Below are 14,578 nucleotides of genomic sequence, written 5' to 3' on the forward strand. Positions count from 1 at the left end.
ACAAGACTTGTTAGGCATTTCACGAATTATACATCCAGAAGGATGTTTCCAAGAGCGAGAGAGACGTGGTGTGTTTGGTCGAGTAGAATCAAATGAAACGTCGGTTATCACCCAAACACCAACATCAACTTGTTTGCAAGAGCGGATTATGTTAAATTCGCAAGGCCACACTAGAGGTGATAAAATATGCATTTCTTCATTCATCTGCCACAAAAAAAAAAATTGAAAAACGATAATGATTAAAAAGCTTAGCATAAATCAAAATATTCAAAAAATATTATCATACCAAAAACAAAGCTCCATCTTGATTTCCAGTCGAACCGATTTCAAGAACTTTGGTAGTTTCCGGTTTAGTAACAATTGTTGGGAACAAGTTTCTCCATTTTTCCTATAAAAATGAATTATATATCATTTACTTATAAGTAGATGTAGTTCTTCAATAAAATTAATTAAAGAGTCAATACTAAAATAAACAAATTAGAGAGGGAAATATAGAGAGAAAAAAAAAAGTAAATTCATTCTCTATTTCTGTTACTAAATAAAGCAACATCGAAATTCGAGAATGATTTTAATTCTTAAGTAACAAATTTTATTTTTTCTAATTTATGACTGTATGCTTACCAAGTCGAGAAACATGTCAACCAAAGCCATGCCATCAAGCCCAACTATTCCTAAATACTTTGAAGATTCCTCATAAACATTATCACCTCTAATGTTATTGTTCTTTGGAAAAAAATGATAATAATTTTCATGATGAAGAGTGTATCTCCCATCTTGATAAGTATTTGAAAAGTTGATCTAGAATGGCTCATTAACTCCCATAGTAAGAGTTGCAATTTGCAACATCATTGTCTTTTCTTCATCAAAAAGTTGATCTATTCACGAACATACCTTCCCTCCTAGTTAGATTAGATTACTAAGACCATGAAGATGACTTGATCTTTCACAATCATTGGTGGATTTTCAAGTTCATTGTGTCTTGAAAATACTTCTATAGAATTAAGAGCACGCTCATGCTCAAACATAGGTTGAGATATTTTTCTCTCCATGAAACTTGTAAAAACCTTGGACCTTTTTTCACATTGAAAGTGAAAATCAATTTATAAATATAAATATGTTATTATGCATGGCTAAAATTGAATAAATTTCTAACTAATACTAATTGAAACTACATATATTTAAATTGGATAAGATTTTTCTTAAAAATGTCATCCAAACCAAACAACTATTTATTTGGATCATATGACCTTTTATTTTTTTTATTTTTTTTTTGGCACAACATAATTATAGACCAAAAATAAATGTTATAGTGAGATTATAAAATCTAATTTTTGAAGCGGAAGTCTTTTTATCTCAAAAGCAATATTTCATATTATTGTTATTTTTCAACACTTATGGAAGTTAACGACTATTTTCTCATATATCCTCAAAAATAATAAAATGTAAGTCTCATGTATTTTCGTTGCGTGTAACCAAACTATTTCTCAAATGTGTGTCTATAATTGTAGCATTTGAGTTCTATTAGTGAGTTATTAAACTTTTTATATATACAGTCTCGTATCCTATTTTATAATACTGGAGGCTTAATCTCACTCATATGATAATAAACCTTTTATATATGATCATCATACTCTTTTATATGATAGCTAATTTATTTATTAAAAAATTCTTTTGAGAATTTTATTTGTTATAAGGAGATTATTTATTATGAATTATTAAGTAAAAAGTTTACATTCTCCTTATTTCTAAATGCAGAATATGTGGTTAACTATAAAATCCAAGTCTAAATAAAAATCTGCCATTGAAAAGTTATGCCACTTTTTTTTTTTACCGTAAAAAGTTATGCCACTTGTATTAGTAATTGGACAAAACTTATATGCATTTCTTTAGATGCAATTTTTCCGGTTCCTCTCACAAAAATGTAGTTATTTATATTTTTAATTAAAAAAACAAATAGAAAATTGTTTTTAAATAAAAATAACTTCCCCCCATGTATCTAGCACAGTAAGAACTGTGTATATGGAACTGTACATAAGTTTGGTCCTTAGTAATTCTGTTATCATCATGTGCAAAATATGTGGTTGAAAATTTTGCACTAGCAAATAAGTATCTCACTGTTAAATATTACATATTATAATATTTGTATATCAGTGATCACTAATGAAAACATTAAAGAAAATTTCACTCATTCTTGTTTATATATGTGGGATCGGTGGGAATCTCTACATAATATTATATACTATGAGCTCAAATAAGAAATCTCGCTCTTATAATTATTCATATATGTGAGATCAATGAAAATATGTACACAACGATATAAACACATAACTTAAAATTATAATCATTGCCATATATTTTGCGCACTTAATAAAATATGGCATAGCTTAAGAGACTTTAAATTTCAGTCTCATTCTACTATACTGAGATATATAACAATTCTTTAATCTTAGTAAACATCATAATTAGATGCTTGAGTCAATTTGTTGGAAAATACACAATTATCTCTTAGCATGCAAATATATTGTGCTTCTCTTTTACCAACATTACTGTTGTGAATTCGGATCGAAAATCACACCAATAAACAAAATGGATGAGCAATAATCAATAAATCAACAATAAACTATGAAAGCGATAAAGAACACGATGAAAATTGTTTACCCAGTTCAGTCAAAATCGACCTACTCTGGAGGAGAGAGAGACCCTCCAATCCACTATCAAACTTCCTTCTTGATTATAAAGATTCATTACAAAAGAGTTACAAAAATTAGACTTCAACCCTAATTCTACCATTTTCCCAAATCTCTTCCCGTGACCAAGAGATTTCAATGATAAGTGATTACAAGGTGTTAGAAACACTTCCCCAACCCTAGAATATACCCAAAAGGAACCCCTTTTGATCCTAGATTGATGTTGGATGAAGAAACCCTAATTTCTCCTCACATAATATCAGAAAACGTGTTATATTTATCAACCTACGCAATTTTTCGCCTGAGGCACGAAAACAGAATCGTGCCCCTTTTCCTGCTGAAATTTTTGCCAATATGTACACAATGATATAAACACATAACTTAAAATTATAATCATTGCCATATATTTTGCGCACTTAATAAAATATGGCATAGCTTAAGAGACATTAAATTTCAGTCTCATTCTACTATACTAAGATATATAACAATTCTTTAATCTTAGTAAACATCATAATTAGATGCTTGAGTCAATTTGTTGGAAAATGCACAATTATCTCTTAGCATGCAAATATATTGTGCTTCTCTTTTACCAACATTACTGTTGTGAATTCGGATCGAAAATCACACCAATAATACGTTTGATGTGTGGGAAATGAATTGAAGCAACCAAAACAAAATGGATGAGCAATAATCAATAAATCAACAATAAACTATGAAAGCGATAAAGAACACGATGAAAATTGTTTACCCAGTTCAGTCAAAATCGACCTACTCTGGAGGAGAGAGAGACCCTCCAATCCACTATCAAACTTCCTTCTTGATTATAAAGATTCATTACAAAAGAGTTACAAAAATTAGACTTCAACCCTAATTCTACCATTTTCCCAAATCTCTTCCCGTGACCAAGAGATTTCAATGATAAGTGATTACAAGGTGTTAGAAACACTTCCCCAACCCTAGAATATACCCAAAAGGAACCCCTTTTGATCCTAGATTGATGTTGGATGAAGAAACCCTAATTTCTCCTCACATAATATTAGAAAACGTGTTATATTTATCAACCTACGCAATTTTTCGCCTGAGGCACGAAAACAGAATCGTGCCCCTTTTCCTGCTGAAATTTTTGCCAATATGTACACAATGATATAAACACATAACTTAAAATTATAATCATTGCCATATATTTTGCGCACTTAATAAAATATGGCATAGCTTAAGAGACATTAAATTTCAGTCTCATTCTACTATACTAAGATATATAACAATTCTTTAATCTTAGTAAACATCATAATTAGATGCTTGAGTCAATTTGTTGGAAAATGCACAATTATCTCTTAGCATGCAAATATATTGTGCTTCTCTTTTACCAACATTACTGTTGTGAATTCGGATCGAAAATCACACCAATAATACGTTTGATGTGTGGGAAATGAATTGAAGCAACCAAAACAAAATGGATGAGCAATAATCAATAAATCAACAATAAACTATGAAAGCGATAAAGAACACGATGAAAATTGTTTACCCAGTTCAGTCAAAATCGACCTACTCTGGAGGAGAGAGAGACCCTCCAATCCACTATCAAACTTCCTTCTTGATTATAAAGATTCATTACAAAAGAGTTACAAAAATTAGACTTCAACCCTAATTCTACCCTTTTCCCAAATCTCTTCCCGTGACCAAGAGATTTCAATGATAAGTGATTACAAGGTGTTAGAAACACTTCCCCAACCCTAGAATATACCCAAAAGGAACCCCTTTTGATCCTAGATTGATGTTGGATGAAGAAACCCTAATTTCTCCTCACATAATATCAGAAAACGTGTTATATTTATCAACCTGCGCAATTTTTCGCCTGAGGCACGAAAACAGAATCGTGCCCCTTTTCCTGCTGAAATTTTTGCCTGAGGCACGGGTTTTTCGCCTGAGGCACGAAAAACAGCAGATTTGAGTTTTTCCACGTTTTCAAGGCAATTTCCAACAATCTCCACCTTGCCTTTAAAACGATGGTGATGCCAACTTCCCATCAACCAACGTGCTACTCTCTCCAACTATTTTCACCACACCTTCTTCGGCCCCCGGAGTCTACCTCTCCATACTTCTGAAAAATGCTTGCCTCCAATTGCACTTGGATTTTTAGGGCAATCCACAAGCTACACCGTACCCTCTTCAAACCCCGGATTTTAGCTTTCCGTACTCTTGAAGATATGCTTGCCTCCAACCAACCTTGGAATTTTTAGGTGGTTTCATAAGCTGCAACCTCAAACTCTCCTTGTGTCCAACTACCTCCACCAGTCTAACAAGTTACCAAGCATGATCACCGTTGCTTTCACACAAGATCTCCATAATCATACCACTTTGGTGTACCTCCACCTCAAACCGAGTTTCCTCCACCAAAGCCTCAAACCGGTATATCCACTATGTCTTCCACCTTATAACTGAGTATTATTATCACCGCCTCTCTAGGATGATGTCGAGTATTATTCCATCGCCTCTTCAGGCCGAAACTGAGTATTCTTACCACCGCCTCTCCAGGCTGATGTTGAGTATTATTACAACCGCCTCTCCAGGAGGATGTTGAGTATTATTACCACCGCCTCTCCAGGATGATGTTGAGTATTATTACCACCGCCTCTCTAGGCCGACCTTCATCGCAATCTCCATTAGCTTTTTACCTCTGAGGCACCGGATAACAACACTATCCATCATCCCGAACCTTAAAATTGCTCTTGATCCCATCTTCACTTTCCACAATTCCAAATTGAATCCGGAAAGTCCCTCGATAATCCAATTTGAATCCATGGTACTTAATCCGTTTAACCCTTTTCCCCACAGTGGGCGCCAATTGTTTAGAATTCGGATCGAAAATCACACCAATAATACTTTTGATGTGTGGGACAAATGAATTGAAGCAACCAAAACAAAATGGATGAGCAATAATCAATAAATGAACAATAAACTATGAAAGCGATAAAGAACACGATGAAAATTGTTTACTCAGTTCAGTCAAAACCGACCTACTCTAGGGGAGAGAGAGACCCTCCAATCCACTATCAAACTTCCTTTTGATCCTAGATTGATGTTGGATGAAGAAACCCTAATTTCTCCTCACATAATATCAGAAAACGTGTTATATTTATAAACCTACGCAATTTTTTGCCTGAGGCACGGGTTTTTCGCTTGAGGCACGAAAAACAGCAGATTTGAGTTTTTCCACGTTTTCAAGGCAATTCCCAACAATTACACATTTTATAAGGTCATAAATAGTAAGTACTATGTATAATATCAATATTCCTATCGAGTATGGTATTGTGTTCCTAAAGTACTTATGAACCGTGAAATCATAATTTTGTTCATTATTGACATTCTTGTGGCCACATTAATCCACATTTAATTTTCTTTAAACTAAGTGTTTGTGTTAATCCAATTGGAAATTCTTCAATCTCTCATTTCTTTATGGATTTTCGCAGTCACGTTTTTTTGCTAAAAATTGGATTAATGGAATGACAAACGTTATCAAACATTTATTGATTTTGACTAAAAGTAATTATTCTCGTAATAGGATATCCCAATAAGCTAGTAATTACTTGACCTATGTGGGTATTCCATGAGTTTTATAAAATCAAAAACTCATTGGCATTACCACTAACGACATACTTATATATATTTGATTAAGTCTTCTATATTTTGGGTTAGTGGGAGTTTGTTGTAGCATTTTAGATGCATGAACCATTATTGGATTACAAAAATGTAATAATGTTAATCCATATTTACCATTCTATGTGTAATTTAAGGTTAAGCGTTAATGATTTTGTTTTTCCTATCAGATTCAACTTATGCACTGTTTAAATCATATGTTTCTTATACTATTTTAAAGACAAGTTTTATTATTAATATTTGATATACTGCTATCACTATTCTTATGCTATGTTTTAATAACTAATTAAAGTAATCCAAGTGGGAGATTGTTGAATATTTTGGATTCACTTTAATTAATTTATTAAAATACAATTAAATGCGTATAAAATCAAATATATTAAATTGTCATGTTTTATTTATTTTATAAATAAATATTATTACAAGGCTTAATGTTGAACGGGTCGTGATGGATTGGGTCGTTCTTTCTAGTCATCCTATTGAGAGGTCATTGCCTCCACTGATGAGTATATATTCTAGCCATCCCATTAAGCTAGATACATTGAAAAACATAACACACATAATGACTCATCAGTGAGAGGTACAAGCACCGTCTCAACCTATTTTCAGTTTCAATCAATGGAGGATTCATCCGCTGTCATTCCAGGTACACAGTTCTAGTATCACTACAAGAAATTAGCCAGTTTGCGACGGTTCTGCAAGCGGTTAGCGGCGGTTTTGAACCGTCGCAAGAGTATATTACAACGGTTGATGAAAGGTCGTGAATCCTGGCGTCGGCAGTATTATACAGCGACGGTTTAATGAACTGCCGCACAAACCGTCGCATTTCGTATAGCGTCCATTTAGAACCATGGCAACATCAGTTTAAACCGTCGCAAAATCGAAGGTGTTAGCTAATTTATTTCACCCTTTTGCGGAAGTTTAGAACCGTCGCCAGTGTGTTAATATTGATTTACCGACGGTTTTAAACCGTCGCAACTCCCTTTTTTTATTAAAAAAAAATTATGTTTTTTTTTTAGCTTGTAGCTTTCCTTTTTTTTTTTTTTTAGTTTATAGCTTTTCCTGATTTTTTTAATTTTTCTTTTCCTTATTAAGATTGAACTTGATATGAAGGAACAAGAGGATACTTGGCCTTGATTGGATAAACAAGTTTTTTTTTTTAAACAACTTAATTAAGCATTTATAGCATAAATAAGTGCTTATTTATAAACAATAATAAAACAAGTCAATTTGCCCCAAACCACTACATAAATCAAATCATCAAAACGTATTAATCATTAAGAAACTCCAATTCAAAATTTGTCTAAGCTATGACAAAATGGTTGAGTAGAGTTGGTGTTGACCACTCTTACGCGGTGGAGTTGTTCAAAACTAGTAATGGTTGTGAAGTTTTGAAAAGCCGGTAATGACATCTCTGCAAAACTCCAAAAAGAGAAAAGTTAGAATAAAACAAATTATTTACACTCAAGATAGTATATAGTCTAAAAAATGTCCTCTGTTGAGCCTGCACTCAATGTACATGTAAACTATCAAATTGAAGAACATATAATTTACACTGTATATAAATTATCAGCCCCATAAACATAAACATAAGAATACCTTGGATATGACATCCAAATTCATCATTACCGAAACAAAAATAGTAGTTAATTAATGCCAGCATGAAAACTTAGAATAGAACAAATTATATAAATGGATTGCAATGAATTAGAAACCAAAGATGTTACATTTAAGCATATGAATATTTCAAACCAAAAGAAGATACAATACTCGACATACATTCATGTGCAAAAATAGTTATGAGAAACAAAAACCTTGGTCAAGAGGAATGCATATTTCTCCTCAAAATCATGGTTAGATGCTTTCCAACTGTCTTTTCGTTCAGGTGATAGTCCATGCTATTCACAAAGCCATCTTGAAACTCAAACACATGGATCAGTTACTACAATGTGTGGATAAGTGTAGCTAACATTATGAACAGGGTATCTATCAGAAAGGTGTTCTTAGTTCAAGCTTTTGTGAATCTGAACAAGAATATTGGATTGGAATTAAAGGTTTAAGTAAAAGTACTAGATTGATAATATTAATATTAAACACAGTTGCATCTAGTAGAATTATTCTAAGTTGTTGAAAAAGGTCCTTAACATTCATTCACAATTCACTTTGCATTTCGACACTTTCACAACAAAACAATCAAAAAATTGGAAAAACTACATAATTAAACGGCAATAGTATTCTTCTATTACATCACATATTGATCATTTCATCATAGTAAAATCAAAACATTTAAGAAGTTTTGAGTTCATATTAGCTCTGTTCATATAAGAAGTTTGAAATACCTAATTCTTCATACTCAATCAAAACATACAAATCTACCAAAACACTCACATGAATAAATAATTGGAATACCTAATTTGAATAATCAAAATATATACCTATTTACCAATTTATTAATCAGAAAGAACAAACATGTTCACAGCCTGCCAAACCAGAAAATTTCGGTACCGTAAAACCAAAATGCAGCAAGCAAACCTTATTCATGATCAAGCCAGACTAATTAATAGCACAATAGCGTCAGGTAAAAAAGAGCAGCTTACCCAAAATGAAGCACTCCTTTCTCTGCACAATTCATTGAATTCTTACGAGGTCCCATCTTTGTACTACCGCTGCTAAACTTAAGGAGTGAAATTAAAGTGAATGGAAGGTCAAAAGAAAGTATCATATGCAAAACAAAGAATCCTAGTTAGTGTTCATGTACTACAATTTAATGCAGCATGTGTGATTGCATATCCACTATTACTATTACTAATCCTTCAATGAGTACATAGACCAAGTATGACCAGCTATTGCAAATTTAGTTTCATTTCAGGGTGTGTGAGATATGATAAATTAGATGTTGCCAATTAGGAATTTGTGTCATATCCTAATTATTGGCAATGGTAATTAACATTTACAAAATTCACATTCAGAAATTTTATCAGATGCTAATCATTGGCAAAAGTATAAATAATGGCATGTCATAAGATTAGGATTATTGTCTTCATGGTAGGAGCAGAGAGAGAAGTCAGACCTGTTTGGTGGTGACAATGTACATTGTACACTCTTGTGCTTGCAAATTTTAATGCATCAGTAACACCGGGATAGAATCTGGAGGTAAATCATCCACAAATTAACAATTTGAACTTTAAAATTCATAACAAGATATGTTTATTTAGTAAGAAGGTGCAGATTAGCATGTAGAGCTCAAGATACTTGTGTAAGAACAAAATCTTATTTTAATGTAAGATACTTGACATTATTTTGTACTAAATAGAGTACCATTGAAGAACAACAGTTTGTGTAAAACCGCAGGCCCAAGATGAGATATTGAAGAACAACATCTTAACATCCTCATCAAACTAACATACTTCAAAACAACACAAAAATGATCAAAACAAATGCAGAAGAGTCCAAAAGAAACTGAAACATGAAATTTTGCAAAAGCAAAGTATTGATCCACAAAGTTATTGAAAAAGGTCATTGACATTCATTATAGGTATAAATTAGTCACTTGATTGGAAAGTGAAAGTGTAGAAATGCAAAACCAAATCCAAAATACCAACATCACTTTATCTTCTATTTGCTTCATATTTGGCTCAATGTCAATAACAATACTATAATGTTAACCCATATAGCTCTTATTAGATCAAAAACTTATAGTAATGTCAACTAATGTACCTGAGCTTATGAATCTCATTTGGTACAGACCCGGAAAATTAATTTTAAGCTCAAATAATGGTCAAGTAGTGACTGTGACTAATGAGAAATCACAAAGGAAAACCATTAATTTTCACTATTAATTAATAGGAACAAAACCCCTATCCATCAAAACACAAATACAAAAACAGAATTCAAAACAAGCAAATAAGCTTTAATTTAGATGCAAACCTTTGTGTAAAGTTCGAGCTTTGATCTATGTCAAACAACACGATTCTTTATCCCACTACCTTCCTCCAAAATCTATAAAAGAAATGAATAAATGATATCATAGGTTAGTGAGATAAAAGACTGTTTTAAGAAACTAAGATGTAAAGAATTTAAGCCCTATTTACAGAGATATTGAAAAGCTCATTACAGTGTGAATTAATCATTTCATATTAGCTCTGTATATTAGCTTTGTCTCAACATTGCGGCCGTCGGAAAGTTTGAAATACTTAAGTCTTCATACTCAATCAAAACATACAACAAAGCAATAAATAAATTTTTCAAACACCTAATTCTTCATACTCAATCAGAATATACAACAAACCAATAAATAAATTTCAAACCCCTAATTGTTCATACTCAATCAAAACATATAACAAATGAATAAATAAATTTGATATACCTAATTACCAACGAAGAATTTGAAGGTTAAATGAGTGATGAACCGTGAACGATTCCGAATGAGATAACTGAAACTTAATTGAACAATTCTGAAGTTGAACGATGCTGAAATGAAGGATTTCTGAGAAACTGAATCGAAGCTTTGTTGAAACTAGGGTTGAACGATTCTGAAACTCAATTGAACAATTCAAGTTGAATGATGCTGAAATGAAGGATTTCTGAGAAATTGAATCGAAGCTTTGTTGAAATGAAACTAGGGTTGAACGATTCTGAAACTCAATTGAACAATTCTGAAATGAAGGATTTCTGAGAATGATTTATTGTTGAAGGATCGAACGATTTGTGAATGGAAGCCAAATTTGTGAGTGCAAAAAAAAAAGAAGAGGAACAAGGAAAGGGTAGGACGACGGTTTAGAATGAACAGTCGCAAACTCGTGAAAATAACATAGCGACGACGGTTTTAGTGAACCGCCCCTATCATTCTGTCGTTATTCCCAAATTTTTTTTGTAGTGTATATTCTTATTTACAATATGCTATGCTTCATATCTGCAACATGTTAAATTATTATAAAATTCTTACACGAAAAACTCTTGAAATTATGGAAACCTGTCGACCAATGAAAGATGATTCCATTGGCTGGGTTGGGTATTTTTTGAATTCCGCTTCCCTTGTGCTGTTGATCTTAGTAGTGTTTGGTCAAGTGGTGCTTGAAGCTTGAATCTGGGTTTGTTGCGGTTATCTCGTTGATCACCAGACTTTAATCCTTTTAATCCGAAACAAACTCATAGTTAGGTATGGGTGTGTTTGCATTATCTCCCTCTTGAATATTGGCAGCCTATGATCTTATTTGAAATTGCTGGGGCGATTAGTACGCCTGTTTCAATTGATGAGAACACTAGAAATCACTCATTTGGTCACTATGCACTTGTGGGTTGAAAGGGAAAAAATTTATTTTGAAATTGAATATGAAAATCCTCCCTATTTTTGTTTTACTTGCAATTGTATTGGACATTTGAAGACCCTCACATTCTTGGTATAATAAGGTCAAAAGAGGCGGTAGTCAGTGTGTTAGCTAGAGACATTTTAAACATTGGGCATAAAATTTATACTAATAAGGAAGAAAGAGGCATCTATAATTTTTATGAAGAACCGTGTTGCCGCTAGAGAAGAGCCTTTCACCGAAGTGGTGTCTAAGGCCAAGAAAAAGAATATGCATAAGGTTTTCAGGTTCATAATACCCGTTCAAGATTGGGTAGGCATCCAGATTGAGTTTCTCTTGCTCTTTTTTTAGTTTATTTTTTATCTAACCTGATGATCAGAAAGGTTGATGGCCAGTCCGTTGAGCAATTGTCCACACCGGAGGGGGGGTTTGTACCTGCAGGTGCTCCGATGCCTAAGTCAGCAAGAGAACAAGAGATATAAAGAGAAGAGAGAGAAAGTAAGGTATGGAATGAATTAGAATACCTGACTCTCCTGTCTAGGAGAGCTTATATAGTTGCCCCCAGCGCTGGGCCAAAGGTTGGTCTATTGGGCCGGGATAACCGGCCCAATAGACTCAACTGCCAAGATAGTCCCTGTATTATAGGGGAGGTCGTTATTTGCCTCTATCTTGGTTGGAGCCGTTCCGCTATTCGCGGGTAAGGGATAAGCTCCGTGACAGTTGTGGCTGAATGGATGAGCACGTGCTAAACGTGCTGCTTAGCTGTTAACCTATGGTGGAATGGATCAACATGCGTGGATAGATGAGCATGTTTTTAACGTGCTGCTTATCCGTTATGTCGAGCAGGACACGTCATTGGCTGACGTGTCGAGGAAGTCTCCCCTTATTGGGTCGTGCCCCAAATGACCGGCAGAAGCGATTGGGCCAGCTCTTGGCCCAGTCCAGAACAGGAGCCCCCCAAGTCATTGCTCCTAGGCATATGAGTAATGACTTAAGGTCCAGGCCCACATGTCGAGGAAATGGTTTCCCCGTCACTCCTAGGAGGAGTTCATAACTTATTGATTTATAATTGCTGCTCGTTTGCGCGAGGAGAGTTCATGTGTTGCTCGTAAATTCCTCCGTGGCATGACGAGGAGAATTTTCCAAGGAGGAAGCTTCCTTTTGCTCGTGACGCGTGCCACGATGTTCGTGGAGGAAATTACGGGGAAGGGATTTTGCCTTTAAAAGTCATTGGCTTTTTAGTTCCTCGACTAATTGTCGAGGAAGTATTGCGTATGTTGCGTCTAGTTGATGCTGCCTGTTTTTGCGGGCACGTTCATTTATGTTTGTTTCGCTTGCCCGTAATTTCTGCCTGCTCGCGGGGTCGAGGAGACACTTGCGTTGGAGATAGCGATGAGTTCCTCGAGGAACGCATCGTCAGTTCGAAGTGACCTGAAAAGACATGCGTTTCGTCTTTTCAAGCCACGTGTGTGGGCTATGAAGAGGCGCAATAATTGCCTAGGGAAACGACTCTTTATTGCTTCGTTTTTCGAGGAGGTTTGTGGATCGTTAGATCCGTCGTGCCTTTTCGTTTTTTGCGAGATCAAATCTCAGCCCTTTGATGGTTTTAATCTGGATCATTGGATTTGATCAAGGGTCACGATGCGATCATGCGCGTTGCTTCGCGATACAGGGTGCAGGGGAATCACAGTCTATAAATAGGAAAGAGGAAAATCATTTGGAACTTTTCACTTGCTTTCTCTATTTGTTGCTTGCTGCTGCTCTCACCTACTCCATTTTCATAGTTTCTAGTTTGCATACTTCAAGCCTCAACTTCCAATTTCCTCTTGACAAAGGTAAATCAAAGTTCTTTACTTGCTTTTGCTCTGATTTATCTGATTTCGCTTGAAGCATGTTTGTGTTTGTACTAGATTCCTGCTTACTTTTGTACCCATTTTATTCCTGTTGTTTTGGGTTTATTTTGTACCCATTTTCCATTGTGTGTTGGTGTTTTAAATCCTTGAGTTTGGTGAGGTTTTGTGTTTGACAGTGGCTAAAATTACTGTCAAATGCCATTTATGCGTAATTTTGGGTATCTTCGCGTTTTAAACCTCTGGGTTCTGCGAAGAACACCATGAGTGTTGGTTGGACAACGTTTAACTTTCTGGAAAAAATGATGAATATTGATGAACATTTCATGCGTTTCTGGAAAAACGCCAAGAACATTGATGAATGTTCAATAGTTCCTGGGAATTTGCGAAGAACACGATGAATATCGCTTCAATTTCTGGAATTCTATGCGTTTCCGTCGGGGAGAATCGAATCGTTATTTCTCCCCGTTTGCTGTAGCAAAAAGCTAGGTTAGTTGAACCTTTTGTCGGGGAGCTTTTCCCCGTTTTCGCCTTCGCGAATCTTTTGAGTGTCTTTGCGAATTGTATGAATGTCGGGGACCTTCTCCCCGTTTTTTCTTGGAGAATTTAGTAAAGAAATGAGTTTCTAGAAAACTCTTTGTCGGGGACCTTCTCCCCGCTTCACCCTTAGGGGGGATTGAAGACTTTGTGTTGGGGACCTTCTCCTCGTTATTCCCGTGAGAAATTTGTAGATAAATGAGTTTGTTAAACTTTATGCCGGGGAGCTTCTCCCCGTTTTTCAATTTCGTTAGCTGGCCTCCTCTACTTTAGCGTGTTTTTGCCATTTTGATAAGGGCTTTTGGTCGGGGACAGCGTCCTCGTCCTATCTTACGCCCTTTCACTTTAATTGCGGTGAAAGGGTGGATTTGATAACTGTCGAATTCACAGTCTTTTCGCTGCTTTTCAGGTTTTCGTAATGTCGGATACAGAGGGAGTTCCAGAGGGCCAGGCGTCGTCGAAACACAAGCTGGTCGACACCATAACAGATCCAGAATTAGCCTGGGTCGCACCGGAGCCGCGGGGCATCACGTCAACGATT

The 14,578-nt window shown here is 34.9% G+C and overlaps 1 long non-coding RNA gene across 5 annotated transcripts; it reads right to left on the reverse strand.

Moving 5' to 3' along the window:
* Positions 1 to 7,452: 7,452 nt before the first annotated feature.
* Positions 7,453 to 11,790, reverse strand: LOC123887326. 5 transcript variants are annotated; one of them, XR_006801428.1, is made up of 6 exons: positions 11,290 to 11,790; positions 10,272 to 10,343; positions 9,415 to 9,491; positions 8,942 to 9,013; positions 8,159 to 8,258; positions 7,523 to 7,758 (listed from the first exon to the last, which is right to left on the reverse strand). It is a non-coding gene; the product is annotated as an uncharacterized LOC123887326 (long non-coding RNA). The 5 variants fall into 5 exon arrangements; XR_006801426.1 differs by having other exon boundaries at positions 8,942 to 9,018; positions 10,711 to 11,713; XR_006801427.1 differs by having other exon boundaries at positions 8,159 to 8,368; positions 10,711 to 11,677.
* Between the last annotated feature and the right edge of the window lie 2,788 nt (positions 11,791 to 14,578).

Source organism: Trifolium pratense, linkage group LG5, assembly GCF_020283565.1.
Source record: "Trifolium pratense cultivar HEN17-A07 linkage group LG5, ARS_RC_1.1, whole genome shotgun sequence".
NCBI lineage: Eukaryota > Viridiplantae > Streptophyta > Magnoliopsida > Fabales > Fabaceae > Trifolium > Trifolium pratense.